The sequence below is a fragment of the Myotis davidii genome, unplaced genomic scaffold (genome assembly GCF_000327345.1).
Source record: "Myotis davidii unplaced genomic scaffold, ASM32734v1 scaffold652, whole genome shotgun sequence".
Classification (NCBI taxonomy): Eukaryota; Metazoa; Chordata; class Mammalia; order Chiroptera; family Vespertilionidae; genus Myotis; species Myotis davidii.
The window spans coordinates 411423-420111 of NW_006284936.1; the positions used below are offsets into that span (position 1 = coordinate 411423).

At 40.9% G+C, this 8689-nt stretch overlaps 1 long non-coding RNA gene across 1 annotated transcript in view; it reads left to right on the plus strand.

The window, feature by feature from the left end:
* The window catches only part of LOC107181750, a 23182-nt gene that overhangs the window by 8492 nt on the left and 6001 nt on the right, over positions 1-8689 (plus strand). The window contains exon 2 of the long non-coding RNA XR_001512454.1: positions 4009-4013. This is a non-coding gene — a long non-coding RNA (uncharacterized LOC107181750). The remainder of the gene's footprint in view (positions 1-4008; positions 4014-8689) is intronic.

Sequence of the window (8689 nt, forward strand, 5' to 3'; positions counted from 1 at the left end):
AAAAAAAAAAAACAACACCAAAAAACCCCCCAAAACAACAACAACAAACAAACAACGACAATGGGACACAACTCTCTTGCCCTTCCTCACTGGTGAGCAGTTTAAATCTTAAGTGCTTTAAGTATGGGAAACAGAACAAGTCTCCAAAGCTGAAAATTATCATTGTTATTTTTTCCTATCAGAGTCTTTGGTAAAAGGGAGATAATATAGTAAAAAGCCACATTGAGATTGGTTCCTACCAGTCTCAGGGAAGAGGTGTGTTATGGCTGGTCTCCCACACACCTGTGGCAGATAAATATCAGGAGGTATATCTCAGCTAATATACCTCAGAAAATATACCTCACATACCCTGAGGAGTGAGGGGTTCCAGCCCTACACTAAGGTGCCCCCACTCCAGGATTCCAGTGCCAAGAATAGGGGCCCTCATAACTTCTGGCTGTAAAAACCAGCGGGGATTGAGGCTGAGGGAGACAGAGGATGTTGGAGTTCCAGGCATTTCCTCTTAAAAGGCCCGTGGGAACAGACTAACTTTGACTCACTCCCTCTGAACTACAGAGTAGGGGCAGCAGCTTGAAAGGCACCAGAGACATACAGGGAGGAAGTGAATTGTTTGGCATCAGGGTGAGAGTTGGGTTGCAGATTTCTCTAAGACAGAAGTTCTGGCAGTGGCCATTGTTCCTTTGATGAGCCCTCCTCATACAGAGCCAGCAGGCATATCTGAGAATCTATTAAACTGGCTCACACTGTTTGCCCCAGCCTTGTGATTACCTGAGACACCGCCTCACCCAACTTTCTGGCCCACCCAAGCTGTTTCCAGTGGCTTTTCCATATTAATGGTCTGTCCTGACTCATTCTTTAGATTTTTTCCAAATCTCTCAAGCAGCATCTGGCCTCAGCAAGCCCTATACCTCTTGCTGAGGGGCTCCAGCACCAGTAATACAGGCAGCTGTCCTTGGTTCACAGCGTGGCCTTTCCTGGGCACCTCCAAATTGAGCACAAGTAGCAGCCATCTGCAGATCACTTTGTAGCTCAAGTCAAGTAGCTCCAGAACAAGCACACCTAATGCATAGCTTTAGATCACGCCAACATACCACCCAAACACCTCCACAAGTGACACACACACTCAAGTGGCAGAATTAGTGGGCACTTGTGTCCCACTGAAGCAAGTCCTACTCTGTGGGGTGGGACTTTGCAAAGCTGATTCTCCAAGGTGGTTGGAGGTTGGTGGTTGGTGGTCACAGCCAGTCCTTGCAGTTGATTGGCCTTAGGCTAAATTCCTCCCATTGATGTGCCAACAGCATTTAACACTTTAACTACAAGAGGAAGTTGTACACAGCACAAACAGGGGTCACACCTCTCACACCCAGCTTGGGCAATCAGTGAGGCTACACCAGTGGATTCTACAAGACACCTATTACATTAGGTCACTCTACCAAGTGTGGGATATATAACAATTTTACCTACTACATAGAAGCAAATATAGGAGGCTGCCAAAATGAGGAGATAAAGAAACATGTCTCAAATGAAAGAAGAGGACAAAACTCTAGAAAAAGAGCTTGATAAAGGGAAGACAAGCAATGTACTAGATGCAGAGTTCAAAGCACTGGTTAAAAGGATGCTCAATTAACTTAGTGAGAACCTCAACAGCATAAAAAAGACTAGTCAGACTTAAAGGCTGCACTAACTGAAATGAAGAATAATTTACAGGGAATCAACAGTTGAGTAGTTGAAGCTGAGAATCAAATCAGATATTTGAAATATAAGGAAGCAAGAAACACCTACTCAGAACAGCAAAAATAATTTAAAAATGAGGATAGTGTAAGGCAGTGGTCAGCAAACTGTGGCTTGCGAGCCACATGCAGCTCTTTGGCCCCTTGAGTGTGACTCTTCCACAAAATACCACGTGCAGGCACACACGTACAGTGCGATTGAAACTTTGTGGCCCACGCACAGAAGTCGGTATTTTGTGGAAGAGCCACACTCAAGTGGCCAAAGAGCCGCATGTGGCTCATGAGCCTCGGTTTGCTGACCACTGGTGTAAGGAGCCTCTGGGACAACTTCAAGCACACCAACATTCACATCATGGGGGAGCTGGAAGGATAAGAGAGAAAGAAATTGAAACCTATTTTGAGTAAAAGATAACAGAAAGCTTCCCCAACTTGGTGAAGGAAATAGACATACAGGCCCAGGAAGTGCAGAGAATCCCTTAAAATATAAACTCAAAAAGCCCACACCAAGACATATTATAATTAAAATGCAAAAGGTTAAAGATGAAGAGAGGATCTTAAAAGTAGGAAGAGAAAAGCAGTTAGTTACCTATAAGGGAACACCCATAATATTGTCAGCTGATTTCTCCACAGAAACTTTGAAGGCCAGAAGGGATTGGCAAGAAATATTCAAAGTGATGAAAATCAAGGGCCTACAACCAAGAATAATCTACCCAGCAAGGTTATCATTTAAAATTGAAGGAGAAATAAAGAGCTTCCCAGACAAGAAAAAACTAAAGAGGTTCATTACATCCAACCCAATATCACATGAAATGTTAAAGGGTCTTCTTTAAGAAGAAGAAGAAAAAAGAAATGATACAAAATATAAGCAATAACCTGGTAGTAAATACATATCTATACACAATTGAATCTAAAAACACACACAAAACAAATAAAGCTGAACAGAAACAGACTCATTGATACAAAGAACCGTTTGATGATTACCAGATGGGAAGGGGGTGGAGGTATGGGTGAAAAAAGGTGAATGGATTAACAAATACAAATTTATAGTTACAGAATAGTCATGGAGAAGAAAAATACAGCATAGAGAATATAGTCAATAATCTATATATATAAAAGGCTAATATGCAAAGTGTCTGCACTGACCACCAGGTGGCATGGGACAAAGGAAGGCCCTGGCCAGCAGCTGGCAGCTGGAAGGCCCCTGATCACTGGCCAGGCCTAGGGACTCTACTCATGCACAAATTTTGTGCACCGGGCCTCGAGTATTCTAATAATTATGTATGTTATTAGATTGGTATGAGATTTATCAGTTTAATTTATGTCTAATCACTGGAGTGTACACTGAAACTAATATAATAATGTACGTGAACTGTAAATGAAAATAGTAAAAAAAAAATAAGAAGCAGCTTTTAATAGCTAATGAACATTTGTCACATTGGATATCTGACCCTTAGTGCCTGATTATTTTATGACATAGTCTACATATTTTTGAGCAGGTCAATTTGAACTCTAATACTGATAAGATAAAAAGGTCTTAGGAAAGCCTTGCTTGTCACTTGGATTTGAAACACTGCTATCTGGCCCTATACAGTGTCTTGGCTTTGCTACTGCTGAAAGAAAGCCACTGTCTTTGTTTGTAATCCTGAATTCACAGATATTGTCTGGACTTGACTCTAATGTGAAATCTGATACTTTCTGTTATGAAACTGTTTTAGCTTCACTACTAGCTGTGCCAAACTGAAATATGGTAAAATCTCTTTAAACAATGAAAAGAACTCAGATTCTGGAACTGTTTCATATTTATGACAACCCTCTGCATGGTCATGAACTATGAGAGCATCATGGATGATGGCTGGATTGTCTGGGTCATATAAATATGTCAACAGAAAAGAGCTTGTCCTCTGATAATATCATCTATAATCAAATGCTAACAACATCTATATTTTTGATACAGAGACTAATTGCATTAATAATTTGTTATTACAGCCCAAATTGTAAATTTGCTGAGTGAACACCATGGGATTATGATCTCTCCTCCCACTCCTGATAGATATGATTCTGAACTTCCTCTTAAGCTTTCTCACTGCTGTTTACTTGTTGACTTCTAGCCTATTTGCAGTTTTCAAAAATTGCCTGATAGTCTGACTCTACGTCCTTTACCTTGCTCCACCTTTACCTTAATATGGAAATTTGCTTGTGAAATGGAGCTGTCCCCAGAAAATCATTGATCTTTTCTAGGCTGCACATAAGTAAATGATCAGGATGAAAAGGGTGGGAGATTATGTAAATCAAGTTTGAAAATATAGGATTTTATCCTAATTCCTGAACATGATGTGTTTTTCTGGTTAAGCTAGCCTATAATAAAAGAGAAACATGTAAATTGACCATCCCTCCACTACACTCACCAGTCAATCAGGAGTGAGTATGCAAATTAACCAGACAAAGATGGTGAGTTAATTTGCATATGCAGGCACTGGGCAGAGAACAGAGTGGGAGAGCTGGTGGAGAGTGGAGCGGCTTGGGGAAATTGGCTCCCCAAGCCACCAGACGGAGAGCAGAAAGGGAGAGCTGGTGGCTTGGAGGACTTGGCAGAGTGGAAGGCCATGGGACGGAGACAGAGCAGGAAGGGAAAACCAAGATTGTGGGGAGCACCAGGAATTCTGGGAATAGTAGTTTTGGTGGCAGCCCCTGGACTGGAAGTGGAAGCCCAGAGCGCAGGGAGCACCAGGAATTCTTGGAATTGTAGTTCTGGTGGCAGACGGATCTCCTAGACACTAGAGCAGCAGTTCTCAACCCGTGGGTAGCGACCCTTTTGGTGGTCAAACAGCCCTTTCACAAGGGTCGCCTAAGACCATCGGAAAACATTTAAAGGGCCAGAAGGTTGAGAACCACTACACTAGAGCAAAGTGAGCCTGGAGCAAGTTACTGTTGCGGTGGTGGATGGAGGGAAAGCAAAGGTGAGAGACATACGTAAAATCAGAGTGTCTAGGAAAAATTAAAGGGAAGATATCCTAAAACTTCCAGGAAATCTCCACCAATGAAGCAAAGAAAAATAAAGCCTCTATTATCCTGTGGGCAACAAACCAAACTGAGTTGGGGTCTCAGACAATTCCCTTATATGACTGCAAAGACAGACAGAAACTCCCAGAATGGAGAGGGCTCCCCTGAGGACTCCAAGATTGGAGAGGGTGTGGGGACCCCCACATCCCCCAGTGCACGAATGTCATGCACTGGGCCTCTAGTCTATAATAATAAAAGCATAATATGCTAATTAGACTGGACATCCTTCTGAACATCCTTCTGGATGACCTTCCTGATGAAGCCGGGGCTGCAAGGGAAGCCCAGGTCCCAGGTGCCTGTTGGTGGCCAGAGGGAAGTCTGGGTCCTGGGTGCCAGAGAGAAGCCGGTGCTGGAAGCTGGGGGATGGAAGGCCTACTCTTGCATGAATTTTGTGCATCTGGCCTCTAATATAAAAATATTTTTCTATAAAAATGCTTCATACCTTTGCATGCTTCCCATACAGACAAAGGTTTGAATAAAAGTAGTGGATCACTGAAAAAATATAAATATTACTTATTTTGTAACAATGGGGATAATACAAACCCTGACACCAATAATTTTTATCAAAACTGTTCCTAAGAGCTTTTTCCTCTTTCTGAAGGAAAATGCTCTGTGCTGATTTTTTTAAGTGGCTGTGAGCTATATGAATTCAAATTGACTGCTGAGCTTAAGATCACTCCTGACAGCGCTGATTGTGAGATAGTCAGGGGTGGCCCTAGCTCTTGCACTTCCCACATAAAATATCTCTAAATGTCATACAGGTACTAAGGAGGATAAACTGATGTCATGGATAAATAAAACTGTTCTGAATTGACTACTTTAAAGCAATCTTTCTGAATCCAAGGCAGACCTGACTTGGACTGAAATAAAAATTACTAGGGCAGAAGGCCCCATGGGAGGAGGCCACAGTGGGGTTCCTGTTAACCCAGCGGTTCTCAACCTGTGGGTCGCGACCCCTTTGGGGGTCTAACCACCCTTTCACAGGGGTCACCTAAGACCATCGGAAAACACATATAATTACGTATTATTTTTGTGATTAATCACTATTCTTTATGTTCAATCTGGAAGAATGAAAATACATCCTGCATATCAGATATTTACATTATGAATCATAACAGTAGCAAAATTACAGTTATGAAGTAGCAATGAAAACAATTTTATGGTTGGGGGTCACCACAACATGAGGAACTGTATTAAAGGGTTGCGGCATTTGGAAGGTTGAGAACCACTGTGTTAACCTGTATTGTTGGGCTAATTTACGTCCTGTGTTTCCAAGGGTTCAATGTGTATTCTCCATGATTGTATTTATTGTATATTTACCCTATTATTATAATGGCTCAGCTCTCCAAATTTTTCAGGTTAATTCCAACTTATTAGGCAGAATTATGTTATGCTAGGATTGATTCTTTGGGCCAAATGTAACAGGTTAACAGAAACTTAAGGAGGAGATAATATGTATTTCTAAGATAGATGTTTCTGATTAGTGGGATTTGTCTTACCTGAATCAAGGAACTATAAAGGGCATAACTGGGATTAGCACTGCAGGTCAATACCACACTACTAATAATTTTCCTATAAAGACACCCAAGCTAAGGGCCAATGGGGTGGATTATGTAGAAAAGGGTTAATATAGAAGTCTTGAGACTGTTATATTTAAAAAAGGCCTGCTTGCAAGGTTAGCCCTTGAATGGAATCTGGGAACTTGAATTTGGGGAGGATTCCTAACATTCCCAGCATATATGAGTGGTTCACTAAGCCTAAATTACTTGTACAGACTATGTTGCATATGGTGAACATCTGCTTTCTTTCTGAAAATCTGGTAATTTGGTATATGCTACACAGAGGGTACCCATATGACCGATCTCCAGAATAATCCTAAGGGATATTGAATTCTGGAATGACAGAGGTGAGGTGCTCCATGGAACCATTTCCAGTGAGACTTGTGAAACTTATTTTAAAACATAAACCATTTTAAATCTTTGGAAATAGCCTTATGTCCATGTGACAAATAAATCAAAAACTTTTCAAGACAATCAACTACAGGTCAGTAAAGGAAGAGTTTGTGACACTTGAAATAAGAATGCTCTATCTCTCCCTTCTCCCAATACAGCAAGATGAAAACTCTATTCCAGAGAAGTGCAGCCAAGAACACAGGACTACTACTCCCCCAAGCTCCCAATTTGGGGGCTTTCTTCTCAATAGGAGGAGGATGCCAGCATTTCTTATCCTGACTCAAACTATCTGTTCCAGGAGAGTGTGGCCAAGAGGTGAGGATTTTCTTCTTACTGCCAGTTCCCAGTCATGGAACAGAGACTCGATCTTGGCCAAGGTGCTGCTGAGATTACCTAAGGCCCCAATTGTCTTTGTCTTAGCTCACAAGACAGTGGTTCCATGCCCATGTAAGCAAGCCAAGAAAACCTGACTTCAAAGTCTATTTCCACTGATCACTTAAGTCTTAAAGCATGGACATCATTCAGAGAGAAGTACATCATTATCTCCACCTCAGATCCAGAGCTTTGTTTTAGAGATTTTACCTGGTGGAAGAAGCATGCCTTGAAACAGTTTCTAATCTCATCTGTAAGTAACTAACTTTATTTGCAACAAAGCATGGGGAAGTTCAAGACTAAGAGAGCTCTCAAAACCAGTAAAAACTGTGGTATATGGCAGTTGAAAAGACACTGGTAGAGTCGAAGAAGTTAAAGGCTAAACCAGAGGCTAGCTATTTTGAGGAGAGAATAGGAAATTAATAGATGGAAGGAACACTCTTGGAATCAAATATTAACAGGGACATAAGAACACTTTCCTTCAAAGAAGGCTAAATTTGATTAGATTAGTCCTGTAGAATAATTTATCCTCCAGGGTACTGTTGAAAAGAACAGAGAAATTAGCAGTCAATTAGTGGAGCTCAACAGCTGGTTGAGGTTAGGGGATGGGAAAAAAAAAAAAAAGCGAGACCTGCCAAAACCATTGTCATCACAGTGTGACTGTGGCAAACAAAAGTTATGCTTCCCTGAAGCAACATCAGAGGCCTGACTCTGTGGGGAAGGAAATACACATTGCTAAAATAATACAGCCAGCCACAAATAAGCATACAAATAACAGCAGAGTGTTGGAAACTCTACTTGGAGTTGCTACATTATATTAGATAAAATGTCCAGCTGCCAGCAAAAATTTGACAAATAGAAAAAAAATGTATGAACCAATTACATGGGGAAAAGAGGTAACATAAACTATCTATAAGAGCAACCAGATGTTTAATTTAGCAAAAAAAGATGTCAGAGTAGCCATTTATAAATGTATTTAAAAACTAAAGTACGATTAAAGAAGTAAATGAAGGTATAATGACAATATCATATTAAATAGAGAACATGATTAAAGATAAATAAACTATAAAAACCAAATTGGACGTTCTAGATTTTAAAAGTATCCTAAGTAAAATAAAAATTCACTAGAAGGGCTCAATGATAGGGTTTAACTAGCTGAAGAAACAGTTAACAAACTTGAAGATAGATCAATAGGGATTATGCAATCTGAAGAACTAAGACAGTAAATGAACAAAATGGACTGAGCTTCATAGGAATGTAAATTTACTTCCAACATTAAGCTCACCATACTTGGGAGTACTAAAAGGAGAGAAGAAAGAGAAAAGAGAAGAAAAAAATATTTACTGAAACAATGGTTGAAAATAGAATGAATTTACTGAAAAACATACCGTATTTGCCGGCGTATAAGACGATTTTTTGGCCCTGAAAAATATGCCTCCAAGTGGGGGGTCGTCTTATACGTCAGGTACACTTCAGATAGACTGCCCATAGTGCTTGCCCCGTGCCATAGTGGCCTCCCAATGCCCGCCCACTTCATTCCACATACCGTTCAGGCATCAGCAGCGCTGCTGGGTG